Raw genomic sequence first — 20411 nt, 5'->3', positions numbered from 1 at the left:
CTAGTATATAACTGTAAAGGTGACAGAAGAGACTGTAAAAATTATAGGGTATAAATATAAGTGTATCAAGGAAGGTGTATGGTAGTTTGAAATACTTAAGATAAAGATATCAATACAAACTAGCGACAAGTGCACCTCCACACACACACACACACACACACACACACACACACACACACACACACACACACACACACACACACACACACACACACACACACACACACACACAGGTGCATGTCTTTACAAGTGGCTTTTCCCACCCATAAGTATTTCAAGCTCGTTGTACAAGAAATATATAACTACTGAGGATTCATGTGAAGGGTGTCTGAACTTTTTCTTCCACTGGAAGGAAATAAAACGGCGAATGAAAAATATTGTAGCCAAATTCGTCTCTTAAAATTCTCCATACCTATCACCTTTACTGTACGTTTTTGCAGCGCTCTACGTTCCTCACTTAATCAGTAAAGATCCTTTATGACGAATTTTCCCTAATATTTATGGACATCACTCGAATAATCCTAAAGATAGACGCAATTGTGAACCATCTGAATAACAGAATAACAGCATACATGCCCTCATGCACAAGGAATATGAGCTGTTGATGTTGTCTTGACACAGTTATTAGATAAAATTAGATCTATAATAATAATAATAATAATACGTTAGCTATCTAAGTTATTTACCTATAATTTTGACCAAATATCCAATAAACTAGGTTAGTCTGTATTTGTTTTTCTGATGGGATAACTACTTTCATTAACTGCAAATGCAGATGATATCAAACTTTACAGTATTGCGGACAACAAGAACAACAAAAACAAGCAATCATAATACTTATTACAACCAAAACATTAAGCACACCTCAGTACAAAATTTTACGCGATTACATATATAAACAACAAATATAATACTATTTTGATATCACTTACAGATACTGTCATTATTACCTGTGGAACTTTTATCATAAGTGTTACAAAAACAGACACCTGCAAGAACATTATCTTTTTAATGATTGCCTTTTATCCCTAATTACAAAAAATTGTATCATAACAACCACATCCGCGAACAACTTCACGTGAGAAGCTATAAAATAATTAATCATATAACACTGACATTACAACAACAACGAAAACTACAACCAGGTACATTAACAGGGTTATTTGTTTTCTTAAAAGTAGTTAACTCGTGTTCAGCTTATGCAGAGTCCTTTTCCAACTCTTCGCTAAACCTGACCGGGAGAGAACACAGGTATTCCGAGACTCGGAGAAATGTAGTGCGGATTAAGAGCTAAGTCTGTTTTGGATCGGGAGGCTATTTTCCTCGTTCGGGTTTTCATCCCATCCTTTAATCTATATTTGTTTTTGGTTTCGAGAGGTTTTGTGTGTATGAGAGAGAGAGAGAGAGAGACTTCTGATGAAGTTGATTCACTTATTACTGTTGTATTTTTTCATATTACATGAGTGAAAAGAATTGAGAACAGACTTCACTTCACCACAATAAAATTAAGTTCTAAATTCTTTTGATACATCACAAGCACTTTCAAGAAACTAATATAGCCTACTTGGTTAAAAATGGTCAAAACTGAATACTACTACCGCCGCCCCTTCCCTGCCCCGTTCAGTAACTCCCAATGTCTGTGATATACGGCCGTCATGTTTAGTACCAACCTCTTAGGGATAAATTTAAAAGCATAAACAAAAGCATTAAATATCATAAACATAAACGAAAGACATGAGCATAAATATAAATAAAAACATAAAGACAAATTTCGTAATTTATTGTAAAATCATCATACTTATGTCAAATTCCAGTAATAAATAGTTTGCAAAAAGGAAGAATCATTTACAAAGTCCCAGTAGTAGTAGTAGTAGTTATGGGTCGAGGCAATGCCTTTGCAACGGCGCCTCTTAGTCTTGGGTATTTTTTTCTTTTTTTGTTTATTTGTTTAGCTCTTTCCTTTTTTTTCTCTCTTTTTTTCCACATCAAGTATATGGTTTCTTTTCTTATTTCGTTGTTACCTGAAAATAGAAATTTTCCCACTACGTCACTTTCCTTCTCTTCATAGGGTTGTTGTAGCCCTATTGCTTTAACCCGTTCCTCTATATATGTATCACAATATAAAAGGAAATGAAATATGTCTTCTACTGCATCATTGCAAAAAGGACAACAGGTGTTCTCCTTCTGGTGCCTTTTTGCTATATTTAAATTAAGAGAGTTGGTTCTGGCTTTGAAGAGAAGGACTGAACCCATAGAGTTGTCATAAATTTCTTCATCTTTTATTTCTCTTTTCCACGTTTTATATATGTTCACAGTCACTTTATTTTCCAACTCTTCTTTCCAACCTCTCTGTGTCCCATATTCTGGCTTGTCCTTTATTTCTGTTCTGGACATTCCTTCTAATTTTCTTAAATTTATTTTAACTTCATGCATGTACTTTTCCACAGTTTTCCACCATTTTCTTTCTTTTCTTGCATATCTGTAATTATTTTCTTCAGTATCTCTTTCCGTCCATTTAAAGTATTATTTACATAGCTTATCTTCCCATTCATAATTCTACTTTTCATTGAAGAAGCTCCTATCTCCCCCCTTAATGTGGCTACTACTGTACTTCTACATGCCCCTAATATTTTCCTATATACCCCATTCTCTATTCTTTGTAATTTTTTCTATTTCTGCGTCTGTTAGATTAACCACATTGGTTCCGTATAAGATTGATGGTAGAGCTATGTTTTTTCCAGAATGTTTTCCCTATTAGAACTTTGTTGCAGCTTTTTTCTATCACGGAGTAGTTAGGTTGGCTAACTTCTGTGCTTTATTCAACATTTCTTTTTTCTGTAGCTTAAACAGATGTCTAGAGTCATTTATCTTTATTCCTAAATATGTAATGTTCTCCTCACCTTTATGTTCTCTATCTCTTCTGGTTTATCTTTCATGTTGAAAATAATGATGCTGCTTTTCTCTTTATTTATTTTCTAGCCCACATTTGTTCCCTATATCTATTAAAATCTTTATGTTTATTCTTGCGTCTTCTATATTACTTGCTAGAACTAATCCATCGTCGGCGAAGAAAAGTGTCCCTATCTTTACTAGTTCATTTTCTAATCCTGTCCCTTCCTCCTCCATTTTCTTAATTATTAAATATGTCATTAGTTTGAAAAGTGAAGTAGAGCCTGTGCAACCTTGCCTAATCCCACTTGTAATTCCATTTCCTGTTCTACTCCCTCCCCTAGGTCTATTATTGTGCTATCCCCTTCATATATGTTAACTACTGCCTCTATGATTTTTGGATGTATTTTGAACTGTTTCATAACTTCAATCATGACTTCTCGTTTTACCGAGTCAAATGCTTTACTGTAATCGATAGTTTTTACTATTAATGGTTTTCTATTCCTGTAGCTCTCTTCTACACCATATTGTAGTGTAAGGATGTTATCTTCTATCCTACTCCCTCCTGTAAATCCTGCTTGGCATTCGTGATCTTGTTCATTCAGTCTGAGGTGTGCTTCTATTTCGTCTTTTATCAGCATCATGAATACTTTGTATGATATATTTTAATAAAGCTATAGGCCTTAAATCCTTAGCCCTTGGTTTCCTTTTCTTTTCTATCATTTTTGTTCTAGATTTCTTCCAAGATTCAGGCTTTTCTTTGATTTCTAGTTCTTTGTTGTAACACCTAACTAGTACTTCTATACAGGTTTTGCTCTTCATTAAAGCTTTGTAAAGCTCTGGTTTGATTCCATCTGGGCCTGCAGTTTTTTTAGCTTTGAGCTTACTTAGACAAGCTATGACTTTTTCCTTGGTTATCACAGGCTCTTGCATTGGGATTATCTTCCTTTTGCATTCCATCACTAGGTCCATGTGTTCTCTTAGTACTTCTGGGAATCTATAGTCTCCAATTTTTATGATAATCATCTTCTGCTGCCAATTCATTTTCATATTCCATCCTTTTCTCTTCGTTCCAGATTTCCTTTATTTTATTTTCGTGTTTGCTGTAAATGGTTCTCCAATAATTCACTAATTCTTCCTTTGTTTCAGCCTCATTTAGCTTGCTTCCCTGTTCATTATATAAGTGTATAGTTTCTTTTTTGGCTTTTTGCTTATTTCTTAACTTACCAATATTTTCCCAGAGCTCTTTGTTTTTGTTTCTTTTTATTTCTTCTGTTATTTTCTTTTCATATATTGTTATCTTTTCTCTTTTAATATCTGCACTTCTTTTTTCTTTTGTATATATTTCTTCTCTAGACTTTCTTTTACGACATTATCTCTCTCATTGCCTTTCTTCCTATTCAGTCCTTCTTTTCTTTCCTGATACCTTTTTTATTCTTCACTGAACCAGGGTTGCTCTTCTACTTTCTCCTCTACTAGCAACTTTCTCCTGTATGTTCTCAATAGCTTGTCTTCTGCTACTTCTTTATTGATAAGTCCATATCTGTGATTCTGTCAATGTCTTTATCTATTAGGATCTCTTCTAATTTTTTAATAAAGTCATTTAGGTTGTCTTCATCTGTTTTGAAGTATTTTACTTCCCCCCATTTACCCTTGTTGAGATTCTTGTTCTGTCCTTTGAATGGTAATTAGGTTATGGTCTGAGATATCAAATTCCTTTTTGTCTTCATCAATTACCATCTCCTCAAAATTTTTGTATAACTTCTCATTGACTAAAGCAAAATCTATTACGCTTTCATCTGCATTCTCTCCCATGTGTATACTCCAGTGCATCTGTCTTCTGCGTTTAGTAGTATTAGCCTATGTTCATTCATCCATTCTAATATTATTTCCCCGTTTCTGTCTGTATTCTGGTGGCCTAAGAAAACCCTATATGCCATTGAAAAAATCTCCTAAAATCAGTAATGATTCTTGGTCGTTTATGTTTTTCATTATGATTTTCGCATTCAGTTTTATTGCTTTATCTCTATTTTTATCCTCCTCTGTATTTCCTACTGATAGGTATAACAATAAAATAGGATAGTATTATTGTATATTTTGCATTTAGCATATAGTAGGTCTTTGCTAATAGTCTCCACCTTGTTTGAACTCTGTGCTATCACTGTCTCTATATAGCATCATTAACCCTCCCCCTTTTTTGTCTTTCATCTCCCTCATATTTTCTATTTTATTTATACCTTTACTTAATGCTAACTTGTCTAGTTTCTGGTGAGTTTCAGTTAAACAAAATATCTTATTTTCATTGTCTAAAAAACTTTCTATTTCTACTATCTTTTGTCTAGTTAAACACTGTATATTTATCATATATATTTTGAATTGTATTTCAAGTTCAACTTTTTTTGATTTTGGCTCCTTGGTTAATGTATTATTTTCATCTCCGTTTATTACATTTCTCCTATTGCCCACCATCCAGACTCTGAAAATTTTCATTTCTGATTAGTTTACCCTTTCTGATGTACCATCCCTGTTCCCCCCTGTTTTCTTGTCTTTGAGTTCCTGTCTCAATATCTTATCCTGTTCTCTTTCTCTGAAGGTTAGGTCTGGTGCTATGAATATTCTGTGTATCCTACCTCTTGTTTCCCCTTGAGAATCTTGGCTTTCCCTATTACTGCCCATTTTTCCCTTTCACTTTTCATCTTAACTAAAATAGGTCTTGGCCTAGGTTCTCTGTCTCTATCCTGGTTCCCTGTAGTACTATTATTGGGTGCCTGCATCCTATCATTTCCTAATCTACTTACTTCTACTATTTCAATGTCCCTTAGCCCTAGTTCCTCTTTGAACAGCTTGCTACAGGTTTCTGTGTCATTTCTAAGCCTAGTTTCATTATTTCCCTCTAAGCATTCCTTGATGTTGTAAATAACAAGATTATTTTACGTTTTTCTTTCTCCCATAATTCCTTCACCTCTTCTCTAATCACTGGGTTGAAATCCTCACTTCTTACTCTCTGTTCAGTGTCTAAGCCTCTTTTTCACTTCCTTTAGCTCCTCACTGAGTTTCATTATAACCTCTTCTAGGGCACTCATCTTGAGCACGAAAGTATCCCTCAGTGTCTTCATCTTCCTGTTCTCAGTTTTATCATATTCTTATAAGCTCCATTGCACTTCCACAAAAACCAGTGAGGCTTTTATTTTTCTGTACTAATTTATATTCTTCCTTACTTACTTTTACGCACCCGTTGTGAAACCAGCTGTCACAATAATCACAAGCGATGCCATACTGATTCTTTGTTACCTGCTTCTCGCAGATCGCACAATCGTCCGGCAGAGTTTCTTCTTCCGAACCAGAGGTAATGTCTTCCTTGGGATTCTCATCCTTATGCCTATTAGTGATCCTTTCTTTAACCATTTTTGGAAATTACCTACGACCCTGTAACCACTTTCGAAACACTTAAACACTCTTGAAAAAGAAAACCTACTACTAACTTTTACAGAAAACGTAATACAAGGACTAACTATTCTAACTTTCCTTAATGACTAAATTTAACTTAAGCTGTGACGTTATTTTCATTTTGACATTTGACGTAATAAACAGCCATCTTACTAAGCAATCAGAGATGAACTACGATTACTAACCACATCCTCACTCCATTGCCAGCCAATCAGGTAAGGGTAAATAAAAAAAAGATAATAAGAAAATGGAATGATTGATGGCTCGCCAGCGCAGTAATTCACTTATCTCTGCAAAGTAGACGACTTTAATGATCAAACATAGTAATTCTGTTGCACAAATGCCACTGATAAATGATTAAGTCCAAAATTTATTATCTCTCTCTCTCTCTCTCTCTCTCTCTCTCTCTCTCTCTCTCTCTCTCTCTCTCTCTCTCTCTCTCTCTCTCTCTCTGCGTACAGGTCAGCATTACGTTATACATACCGGAATACAGAGGGAACTTTAAGAAAACAGAGTTAAGTTAATTCTCTCTCTCTCTCTCTCTCTCTCTCTCTCTCTCTCTCTCTCTCTCTCTCTCTGATATTTTATCTGATTATAATCATTCTTCCTCATGAACTAATTTGCCGTTGAAGAATGCATTATGAAACGTGTCTTCTAACGAGCACCGGGTGATCAATCCCTAAAGGAAGGATTGTATCTGGCAGCAATAAAAATATTCGAGACACCACCAGGCTTGGTCCAACGGATTTTCCTCTTATATAGAGGTTGAAATTACAGGTCAGTAAAGTGGAAGTAGTCGGACAGCTGAGTGGAAAGGGACCGCACACACACACACACACACACACACACACACACACACACACACACACACATATATATATATATATATATATATATATATATATATATATATATACATATATAGATAGATAGATAGATAGATAGATAGACAGATATAATAGTTTCTGTACACGTTGCAAAAATGACTGATAAAACAATTATGTCATAAGGGTTTAAAGTTGAAAATATGACGAAAGTTCGATGAAATAACCAGTATTCACCAGTTCTCAGACATGCGCACTCCAAACGGTACAAGCCCTCGCTAGATAGAGTCAAGGTATGTTTCGTCAAATGAAATACGGTCTTTGGTTTTCAAAGATTAAATCAACTACTTTTCCCGTCTAATTCAATGCCGAAGAGATCGGAACTATCGCGTCTGACCAAATCAAGCTCGTGGTCACTTCGTGAAAAAATGTGTACAATTAAATAGTGAAACAAGGAGGAACATAGATTGTACGACCTATGCGGCTGACCCTCTAGTTCAACTTTACACAAAACCTGGCGTTTGGTGAGACCAAGATAATGAAGTAAAAGATAAATGGGTCAGCGATGGCCTCTCCATCTTTATGCGCGGTGGGACCTGGGAAAATTAACTTTCCGTTGGGAGACTCGTCTAGTGTTGACAATGCAGAACTTCATTAGTTATAAAATAGCAAAATAGATTACTCTCTCTTTTCCTTTATAATGTAGTTCATTTTCCTTCCCACACACTTCTAACTTAAATCTTTCGCTCGTGTGAATGATGGTTTCGTTCTACATGTTACACGCTGAAAAGTCTTCCGCAGCTGTCATCAGCTAGCAATGTGAAAAGGATCTCTCGTTACTCACTTCATCTGATATACAGAAATTCAGCTCTAAAGAAATGCGTCTGGGATATACCATTTGTCTGCAACAAACTTTTTTCTGCCAAGTCAAGAACATAAGATTAAGCAAGAGTGGTAACATTACATGTATGTATATGATATATATATATATATATATTATATATATATATATATATATAATATATATATATATATATATATATATATATATATATATATATCAGCAGAAACCACAGGGAAAATTTTAAAAAAGAAATGACAAAGTGCCAGGTACTTTCGTGTATTTAACGAAAGTACTTGGCACTCTGTCTTTTCTTTTTTAAAATTTTCCCAGTGGCTTCTGCTGGTAAGCAAAATCACGTGCTTACTTTTGTGATTTCATAGAATATATATATATATATATATATATATATATATATATATATATATGATATGATAATATTTGCTTTGCCTTAAGAATCACTTTGAGGGAGATTTGACAAACAAATGACGAAAGGATCATGTAACCTTCTTCGGAAATTCTTTCATTCTTTCCGAATCCTATAAGGTTATGTCCATAATCATTTCTTTTTAATGGAACCAGAAAACTACATCCCTAGCCAACTCCACCCCAAAAGGACCACGAGAGAAAGGAAAAGAAAAAAAAAAGGAGAGAGGTTCAGCTCCGATGGATGCAAAAGCCCGGCCCAAAATATGAAAGATTGGAAGTCAGGGAACACAGAAGAAGATAGTGTCAGAGCTCAGCAGTAAAGCGAAGGAGATGCTCACGGAATCTTGCCATCCGACGATTATCGATTTGTACTGAACATCTGCATAATATGACGACGATCATAAGAAGGTAAAGCGGACTCATAAATTCTCAAGACCTTCCTGATCAGCAGTACCCTATTTAAAGGAACTGCAAGGAATGAATCAGAACGATATCATGCTCCAAAATTTCTTTGCGTTCTTATAATAATGATTCATGGTTAAACTTTCCTTTATAATGATTTTTCTGTAAGGGTAAGGTTTTATTTATCTCAATTGCTACTATATTCCCACATTAAATCTACAATTATATGAATCGCCATGCTAGTCACCTGTGATTCTAAGAACGATTATATCAGAACTTACCGTTTACAAATTATTTTGATTTTAATTAAAATGTTCGTAACAAAAAATTCGATTCTTAATGAAAAGACCGGCATGAATTAAGTTCCTTTTCGAAATCAACATTTTGCAAGTTCGTAAGGAACTTGGGCAGGCTGAGAGACGAAGCACTGAATTGTGTTAAAATCAGTTATTGTTTTATGGCTTTTGGAAAAGGAAATGCATTACAGAACCAGTTCAATTTCAGAAGCAGGGCGTTGCTTAAAGCTGTTAGTGATGTCTGTATTGTACATCCCTTATTAATGCATGGTATCTTTATTATCCACTGATACTTTCAAGGAGAGAGAGAGAGAGAGAGAGACGTGATGTGTAGGGCATCATCACCAACATCACGCTATAGTGACTCAGAGGTCAAACCTGACAATGACAGCCGTAATTCTTCTGGGTTCTCGGCCATAACGAAAAATTAAAAATAACCAACTCAGATCAGGCCGGGGCTCCCTATCAGTAGTGTCTTAGGGGATGTAAATTGAAGGGCCCATTCCCAAGTCAGGCTTAATGATGCTTGAGAGTGCGAGAGAATATGCTTGCGCTCACACAAGTCGTTTTTGGCAAGCAGCTCACCCCCCACCCCCGAGCAAGGAGCTATTTCGCCTTGCATTGCCAAGACATCATATGTCAGAAGGGGGGTTGTGGGGGTGGGGTGGGGAAGGGGGGATTTCATAGCCAACCTTGAAATATACATGAGTAAGTGGCTCCTGGCTTCAATTCTTTACGGGGAAATTACTATTATAATCATTACTTTCGTATAGAACAATTGCATAAAAGGTCAAACATTATTATTATAATAATTATTATTGTTATTACTATTCATAAAATCTCATACTAGCATGTTTCACTAAAATGGGGGAAGAAATTCACATTGGTGTAAATGTAAATATATATATATATATATATATATATATATATATATATATAATTATATATTATATAGATATAGTATATATATATAAGTTATATATATACGTATACATATGTCTATTAGTATATGTATTATAGACACACATATACACGCGCGTTTGTAAATACATATTTCTAATATAAGTTTATATTTGTACACTGTCAATTTCTTCATTATTATTATTATTATTATTATTATTATTATTATTATTATTATTATTATTATTATTATTATTATTATTATTATTATGCACAGAACAGATTGGCCATAAGTTACAAACTTGAATTCTGTAAACATGAAAAAGGAAAGGTATCCAGTAGTATATTGATAGCTCAAACCAAGTCTAACTACTAGCAGAAATTCTCCAAATAAGGAAAGCAAGCTTGGGAAGCGGTGAAGCAATTATTGTAGTCCTTGTTTTAATATTCTTCTTTTACCTTTAACTTTATTTACCATTAACATTCAGCTTCCTCATTTCTCTTCGCCTCATTATCTTAAGCATTCATGTCGTTTATTTCGTAATTTAATTCATTTGTTTATATTCGTCAACACTTTAAACAGTCATGAAAATATAATGCGGGGGGGGCTATGACATTCAACAATAAATCGCTTTCGTAATCTCATGAACATTTTAAGTTTACGTACTTTTGTGTCATATTAAAATGCTTTCTATTTTTTATTTCGTCGTAACCTGTACTAACTTTCTACCATTTCCTCCTCGTTCATACAAAAAAATCGCCATTTTCTCAGTTAAAAGATTGTGATCACGATTGTTCAGTGTATAAAGATGGTGAGTATTTTTTTTTTCTTTTTTTCTGTTTAAAAAAAGTTTATTACGATTTCCAGTGTATAAAAATACTAATCTTTTTTTCTGTTCAAAAAAATTGTGATCACGTTTGTCCAGTGTATAAAGATAGTAATTTTTTTTCTGATAAATATAAACAAAATCATTACGATTGTCCAGTGTAAAAAGATGGCGAGTTTTTGTTTTTGTTTTTTGCTGCTTAGAATATTTTTTACGATTCTCCAGTATTTAAAGATAGTGAGTGTTTTTGTCAATTCAGTTTAAAAATATGTCATGGCGAATGTTCAGTGTACAAAGATGGTAAGTTTTTTCTAAGTTTTAAATAATGCTATTACGATTGTTCAGTGCATTAATTTATTTTAATTATTACCAATGTCCACTGTATAAAAATGGTGAGTTTTTTAAGTTTAAACAAATGTTATTACGATTGTCCAGTGCATTATGTTTTTTTTGTGTTAAAAAAATTAATACGAATATCCACTGTATAAAAATGGTAATGTTTTTTTCTTTCTTTCTTTTTTAAGTTTAAACAAATGTTATAACGATTGTCCAGTGCATGATTTTTTAAAAATTATTACGAATGTCCACTGTATAAAAATGGTGAGTTTTTTTTTTTAAGTTTAAACAAATGTTATTACGATTGTCCAGTGTAGTATACATTTGTTTTGTTTTATTTTTCTTTTTGCTTAGTAAAAAAAAAAATCATTATGATTGTCCAGTGTATAAAGATGGTAAGCTTTCTTTTGCAAAGATAAAACGCCTCGCTAAGATCTCATGCTGCCGGCTGCAAGTGTATGGAATTTCAAGGCGATTTATGACGTCACGGAGATCATGACTCTCCATTCGTTAGCCGACGGGACTGTCAACTTCATGGCCTTATTTACTGCTGACCACAACTCATGGAGAAAAGTTAAAGGAGGGAGGAACAACAAAAAAATTAAAAGATAATTTCTTTGCCACTGGAATGAGGATTGGAGAAATTATTTTGGTTTATAAACATTGCAGAGGAGAAAGAGAGAAAGGAGAGCTATTTTCAGTCGCGGGCAAAAATGGTTTACTATATCAGTTGCAGGAGAGAGAGAGAGAGAGAGAGAGAGAGAGAGAGACAGAGAGAGAGAGAGAGAGGAAAGCTATATTCAGTCGCAGGCAAAATAAAAAAATAAAAGAAACGGGATAATGGTATTCATTCTTACTTAAAGGGCAATGGAATATGTGACTCCGTGTTCTTTCCACCTTCTTTAAAACGAAGGTAACCTAAATCAAAGGCGGGGATGAAATGTGAACCCTTCCCTTATTCATATATAGAAAAGCTGAACGAAAACTGAAAAAGAAGTCTTGTCTAGGCACCCTTCGTCTTGCAAAACACTGCAAATACACTACACTTGTCACCCTGACAGCTTATAACCGATGACTAACAAGGTGATTAGAGAGGCACTGAGTTCACGTTCTGTTGAAGCAAATATTTTGACACTTTGGTGGCATAAAATAGTTTTAAAATAAAGGTCTCCTGTGCCATATGTCGACGGAAAGGGAAACTTTATATCCTTATCTAATACGGGGATATCTGAGAGTATACAATGGTCGTCGACAAATGACTCTGAGAGTTATCTTAAAGAATAAGGGAAAACAGAAGCATGGAGAGAATATAAAAGTATGTTAGAGGAGGAAAAGAAGTCATCTAGCGGAGCTGTTTAGATTTCTGACAATCCCGAAGTGAATTTGTGACGTGGTTTCCCACGGGTGCTACGAGAGGTATATAATATTATTAATTACTTCATTTCATAAGAGATAATATTCTATTTTCTTAAGCTGTATCGAAGTATTTATTCATAATCAAGTTCAACATCCCGTGGTAACCCAGGGTTATTCTTTGTTCATGCAACCTTAATTGAGAATTAAGTCTGTGAGAGTTTTGCTTTGGGAAATATTGTGCGCATGTGTGTGTCTTTGAGAGAGAGAGAGAGAGAGAGGTGCGGGGGGGAGGGGGGCGGGCGATTCGCATGAGTTCATTTTTAAACCGACTGGTAAGTGTCCTTTGTAACCTGACAGTGAAAATAGCAAAGATCGGAGAGAGAGAGAGAGAGAGAGCAAACTTCTATAACCACATGCTGTTCTCCTTATACCTTACATTCTTAATGTCCAAATGACTACTAACTATTAAGAAGTTTAAAAACCGGCTATAACAACTCGCATCGTACTAATAAGCTGCCATCCGCCTAAAAAGAGAGAGAGAGAGAGAAAGTGCAGCCGATGCCAAATCGAGTTGCATAATCTTGCAGATATAATGGTTGAGAGACAAGCCTTTCCATTAAGGATAGAAAACCGGTCTGTCTTTGCGCAATAGTTTCGTTGAAAATGAAAACAACTGCATGACGTCTGTGGGAAGAAATGGAGCGACTGGTGGAGACAGCTTTAGCAGTATTTGAAGTAGAAGAGGAAGAAGGAAACGATGAGAATGGAAAGTAGTCTATGACTGAGAATGGTGGAAGTCAGATGGAGGGAGGAATGATCATAGAAGAGAGAGAGAGAGAGAATAGTTAAAGTGGAAGAGAGTGAGGGAAATGGGAAATTGTCTAAGTTACAGAGAGAGAGAGAGAGAGAGAATTTCTAAGTAAAGTAGAGCGAGAGCGGAAGAGAGAGAGAATAGTTAAAGTAGAGCGAGAGAGAAAGAGGGAATTGTCTAAGAGAGAGAGAGAGAGAATAGTTAAAGGGGAAGAGAGTGAGAGAGAAAGGGGAAATTGTCTAAGTTACAGAGAGAGAGAGAGAGAATTGCTAAGTAAAGTAGAGCGAGAGCGAAAGAGAGAGAGAATAGTTAAAGTAGAGCGAGAGAGAAAGAGGGAATTGTCTAAGAGAGAGAGAGAGAGAATAGCTAAAGTGGAAGAGAGTGAGAGAGAAAGGGGAAATTGTCTAAGTTACAGAGAGAGAGAGAGAGAGAGAGAGAATTGCTAAGTAAAATAGAGCGAGAGCGAAAGAGAGAGAGAATAGTTAAAGTAGAGCGAGAGAGAAAGAGTGAATTGTTTAAGAGAGAGAGAGAGAATAGTTAAAGGGGAAGAGAGTGAGAGAGAAAGGGGAAATTGTCTAAGTTACAGAGAGAAAGAGAATAGTTAAGTAAAGGAGTTCGAGAGAAAAAGAAAGAATTGCCTAAGAGAGAGAGAGAGAAATAAACTGGAGTATTCCACCGTTTCCATGACTTCGCTGATGACGTAATAATTCTTAGGCACTAATTAAAGTAGGAGATGTCATACAACAAGCAATGACATAATATCCAAACTTAGATCACAAATAATGCTCGGAAAAAAATTGTTTTTTTAAAACTATTTATACTACGAGTATAAACGCCACCCATTCCTTGCGGCCCCACAGATATTGCAACCCTCCACCCCCCCCCCCCCCCCCCCCCCCCCCCCCCCCCCCCCCACCCCCCCCCCCCCCCACCCCACCCCCCACCACGCTCCCCCAAGTAGTTCAACTGCGTAATACACAGCTTAGGTCAATGGAGGTACACTGGAATTTAACATAATTGGACCCATATATATATATATATATATATATATATATATATATATATATATATATATATATATATATATATATATATATATATATATATATATATATATATATATAGCATAAATACATATATATATATATATATATATATATATATATATATATATAATCACGCTTTTATCCGGAGCCTGAGACCGGCTTGAGTGTACAAACTCTCGTGGCAAAGTTTAATGGCCCCTACAGTCTGAGAGTGATTTAATTGCCCTAATAAAGAATGACGGTTCATGAAAAATTTACCGACCAAATATCAAAGATGAATGATCGCAAATTGCCCATTTTTACTGATGCCGTATAGTTGATAGATGTGCCGTCAATAATAATAATAACAATAATCGAAATAATAGAAATAATAATAATTATAATAATAATATTATATCTATTATTATTATTATCATATAAAATATTTTGACGGTGATAATGAACATATAAAAACTCCGAAAACTCCCGAAAATCGATTAATGTTATTTCTAAGTAACCTCTAAACATCAAGTTTCCTATTCAACTTGGAAAATCAGTTCTAATGACATAGCATGTATGCTATCAAGCAGGCTTCGTATATTTTGTTGTGATTTCCTGATTAAGCATCATACGTCCAGTTTCTTAAGTTACTCTAATCCGAACCTTCCCCTTCATCCCCGGCCACTTATTGTAGTTACAAAATCAACGACAAAGGCAAACAGCAAAGCTGAAACAACGTTCCCATCAAGTACCCAGTATTTACTGCCAGTTTCCTTGACAAGACATCATCATCAAGGCTTACTTTGCATCTATTCCGTTGAAGGATAATTTAATCAGCTTTACATAGTTAACGAGAATTCCGTAGTGACGCTTGAGCTCCCTTAATATTCGTCTGCGGACGCTGTCACATACCCCTCGGTAATAAACAGAAACCATCAGGAGGGGAATTTCACCTTCTGCAGCTGATGGACAGCCTCTTTGCACAAAACAATCGATCAGGGTCACTTCTGCCTTTTCTAAAACCAGCTTGTTCATCTCGTAGAAATGATAAAATTATTTATAAAACTGCTAACGATCAAGCCAAAATAAAAACAATGACAGTGGAAATACCAAAGGCAATTGAAAAATAACCAAACTGATGATGTCACTGCATGATTTGTAAAATGACATGACATGACAAGCCACTTTCTAGCAGTGAAAATGGATACATAATTTCTTTTCATTTATATAAATGACAGCTTAATAACCATTACAGTGTTTGTATTTTCATCCAGAGAACTGCAGATTTGTGCTAATTACTGAATTCTTGTAATTAGGAGATTTTCGAGTAAATCTTAACATTGAACTGGTTTACGGTTCGACAGAAGACAGTCAGTAACCAGTTTGACGATGAGAGGAGCTGGTATAAACCCAATGGAAAAATGGGGAGCATAGCCAGCTGTTCTTATGGTAACCCGTACAGGCAATTTTTGCATCTATATTCATAGTCTTTCGCATAAAGCCCAAAAAATGTGCAATTTAATCCCCTTATTTTACCCACGCCTAATTTTAAATAAGAGTATAAGGATACTATCTTCCTTTAAAAACTCAGGGTTGCAATAATCACTAATTATGCATTTAGCAGAAAACGACTGTATATCGAAACAATGCTGAAGTAGTTTCTTTCACCAAAATGAATCCATGCAAAGTAGAGTTAACGATTTCTAAACAGAGCAAAATCTGGATTGGAATGCAGTGTTCTTTTTCCTGAGAAACATAAATATGAAAATGAATTTCATGAAACAGTAATTTATCATTGTTGATGTAACATTTAAAAAAAAAAATCAATCTAAGAGCACGGAGTTAATAGTAATAAATCTATAGTAAAACCTAGCTATAATAATAAATTCATGCAATGCTGAATTTATATAGAAATATGCAATAACGACGTAATATCAAATTATGGTGTTAAAGTAATACTGACATCTATGCAAATGATAGTAATACTGACAGGTATCTGAATTAAGCGATATCGTTAAATCTATACAATCTGAATTAATTAAAATAAAATTTAAAAATGCTTCATGAACGCTTTACATAATATTCAGCCTTTGCAATGCAGAAGCAATATTGATGAATCTATACGACGTCATGGCAATGTTAGCAAATTTGTGCGATGTTAAATATTCGAAATGAGATGCAGTTCTGGATCAGCATGTAACAAATGGACGTTGTGTTGAAACAGCATTAAAAACGATGTCATACTGCAATGATGCTTCACAGATAAGTTAACGAAAGCAATGCTGACGTCATGCTTCTCGCCATGCCATCGCAGTCTCCTTCTAAAGGGAGTCAAGGATGTGCAAATTCAACAAGAAGTCCTTGGACAGAAGCCAAAATGGCGTCTCCATCCCCACTGCCAGTTGTGGGTTGGATGTCACACACTTCGAAATGATACTGTTTTCAACATCTTTGTTTTTGCTTCGGGGAGTCGCTTTTTACTCTGACAGTGAGTGTAAGAAATGAAGATACCTACTCGCCTTTCTTTTTAGTTTTTAAATTCTTTATACTTGTCTTTGTTGTTCTAGCAGTCTTTTAAGGAAGTGGCCTTCTCAAGGTGGTCTTTGTGTGTGTGTGTGTGTGTGTGTGTGTGTTCAGAGGCTCTTGGCTTTGGCAATCTTCATTTTTAAAGATTTGTAAGAACTACTGACGATTAACTTAAAATCCAGCTGTGTTGGCATCCATTTTATTTACTATTATTATCACTACATTATTGCAGCAATCTTCTTGAGACTTATTTTTAGAGGAGGGAGGGGGGAGGGAGGGGGGACAGTTTAATACCCATTTGATGGAAAAAAAAAGTAAAAAAAATGAACCGAAATCTCTTCGGCGCAATTGAGTCTTCTGTACAGCATATAATCAAGGCCAACGAAAATAAATCTATCTTTCGGTGGTCTCGGTATAATGCTGTATAAGCCGCTGGACATGAAACGTTCAGGCATGGCCCGGTGATGGCCTGTGTTGTAGGCTAGAGGGCTGCAATTGTCATGTTTCATGATTAGAGGGTAGATGATCAACCTACCAATTTGCAGCCCTCTAGCCTCAGTAGTTTTTAAGATCTGAGGGTGGACGGAAACAGTGCGGACAGACAGACAAAGCCATCTCAATTGCTTTCTTTTGCGGAAAACTAAAATGAAGAAAGGTTGAATATTGCAAAGTGAAAGGTTATGGGAATCGTGGAAAACGAGAGAAAGAATAAAATCCCAAAGCACGCAGTTTTACAGCTGAGTAAACCGATGGCAGAGTAAATGCGAGATGGGGTGGTCTGTCGGGTGAAGAGTTTTCATCGTAAAATAACCAGGCACGGCATGAAACATATGAATTTGTCTTTATTTGCCTCATCCATCTTTGGCTCTCTGTAGTTTCCTCTCACCTAGCTGTCCAACTTCTTTCACTTTACTTTGCATCAGTCACCAATTTCAGCCTTTCATTTAAGAACAAAACCTTCAAGCGAAGTCTGTGAGAGTCCAGAAATGTTAGTTATCAAAATAATAATAATAATAATAATAATAATAATAATAATAATAATAATAATAATAATAATGAACACTCTTGAAACTAACATTTCTTTCGCTTGAAAAATTTGGGGAAAGTGGAAAACTGCTTTTATGACACATTTCCTACGAGAAACATTACACTAAGACTGAGTACATTAAAGATAACTTTTGATAAAAAAGCAACCAAACATCTAACCAATCAATATAAAACTTTCAGAGAATATAACAATCAATATAAAACTTTCAGAGAATATAACAATCAATATAAAACTTTCAGAGAATATAACAGAATAGAATATAGAATTTAAGCCAAAGGCCAAACTAGTACCTATGAGTAGGAAGGGTTGAAAGGTGTAACAGGAGGAAAACCTCGCAGTTGTACTATGAAACAATTATTAGGAGAGGGTGGATAGTAGGCTGGAAGAAACCGAATATGAATGGGGTTACAGTAAAAGGAATGAAAGGGGTTGCAGCTAGGGGCCGAAAGCACGCTGCAAATAACCTTAAGTAATGAGGTTATGGTTATGGGTTGAGGCATTTCCTTTACAACGGAGCCTCTTAGTCGTATGAGGTATTTTTATTTATTAAACGCTTTAATTCTTTTTTAGGGCTTTTCTTCCACATCTGATTTAAGGCCTCTCTTTTTTTTTTTTTTTTTTTCATTATGTTCTTCTTTAAATAGAGGTGCACTGATAGCACTACCTCCCAACCAGGAGACAACTTTCAGACCCAAGGGGTATTATTACATTCAATACAACCTTACCGCCCTGCCTTTCGAAGTCAGGAGGGGACAACTCCTAAAAATCCTCTCGTAGGAACCACACGCTGGCCTAGCGACAGGAATGGGGAACCTACTAAATCTATCTCGAGCAAGTGTCAGAATGACACACACGCACTTAAGTGGAGATAAGCTTCTTGGCATTAAGAGGCCGCCATGATGAATGGTGTTCTGGTGATCGGAGTGACAGCAAGGTGACGTTCTTTCGCTCGGCGCAACTTACCTCAGCCGATATCTGATTGGATTAAAAGAAGTGGATGGACGAGGGAGGCGGCAGATGAAGATAAAAGTTAAGATGGAAGATAAATTTCATGATAGATGCTGACGTTCACGAAAATATGACCCGGAGATTCCTTGCTGAAGTTTTTTTTATACAGTCCAGGCCAGTGTAAAAAAAAAGGGGGGGAAAATATGGGGTATAACGGAAAAGGAAGCGATAAACCTATTTCTTACAGAATGCAAGGTCATAACTTAAAAAAAAGCGAAAATAAACCATACAATATGAAGTATTTACACCTATGGCTGAATTGGTAGTGTGAGGAACTTTTGGAAAGAGTGTTATTGGTTCAGCTCTGTCTTGGCTGGAGACGTTATGGAAAAAGAGCTTTCAGAAGCCACGTTTAGGAAAGAAAATTTGAAGACTGATTCTTTTCCATACTAGGCAGCGCCCTTGTGTGACATTCAGTGCGGCAAACATAGCAGAGCTGAAAGATAAAAAAAAAAAAAAAACAGTATATATCTATATTGTGTACCATGACGGGAGGGTGGTTATTGTCAAGGCTAAGGTAGGTGCTAGTCCAGTGTTGCCGAAAAGTGGAAATGTGGCCTCTGGTGTGGAAGTTTTGATACACAAGATGCTCGTGTGCAGAAGTGAGGTCTTCATTTTACGATCTGCCACACCAAGTGTGGAAAATATTCCAACACTCTTTTTAGGGCTTTATTATGGTCAGATATATTATTTTCTTATATTACATTGATTCATTGACCTATATTCTCGGTCATTTGCATATTTATATATATGTTTATATGATAATGACTGAATGAAGAGCCATCAAAGAATGGTTGTTTAAGCCGAATCATGAAAGCACCAGAAGTCGTGAAGAGACGTTTTGATTGACACGTCGAATGTAGACGACCGAGTTGACAAGTTTACGTTTCCATCCAGTTAAGCTTACGTAAATTTATGTAAAATTGTTTTAATAGATGTAAAGAGTCATTACGATTAACTTGATAGGGAATTTTATGGGAAATGATCTGTAGACTGTGAAGGAAAGCACATATCGTTTTATATAAGTTAGAATTTACCGATGGGTGAATGAATTTAATATCTATGTGAGCATGGAAGCCAGTGGTGTGAAAATGTGGCAACACTGGGTGCTAGAGAAATAAGAGGGTAGCCAGATGATTGAAGAGTTAAAGAAATTTTGTTTTTAGAGTAAAGTTACAAAGCACTCAGTGCATTGAACATTGAAGTCAGCTCTCTAGAGCAATTTGGGTGTGAGTAGAAAGCATGGCTAACACAAAAGGAATACGAAGATTATTTTAATAAAAATTAGGAAACTTCACAGAAAGGTTGTACCTAAGGGAGGCAGTACAAAAAATCTCACAAGTTCTGGTAGCGGTACTTCAGCCATACTATATTTTTTTCAGAGCATAATAATAATAATAATAATAATAATAATAATAATAATAATAATAATAATAATAATAATAA

The sequence above is a fragment of the Macrobrachium nipponense genome, chromosome 33, assembly GCF_015104395.2.
Source record: "Macrobrachium nipponense isolate FS-2020 chromosome 33, ASM1510439v2, whole genome shotgun sequence".
Lineage (NCBI taxonomy): Eukaryota > Metazoa > Arthropoda > Malacostraca > Decapoda > Palaemonidae > Macrobrachium > Macrobrachium nipponense.
This window is presented reverse-complemented; position numbering follows the sequence as displayed.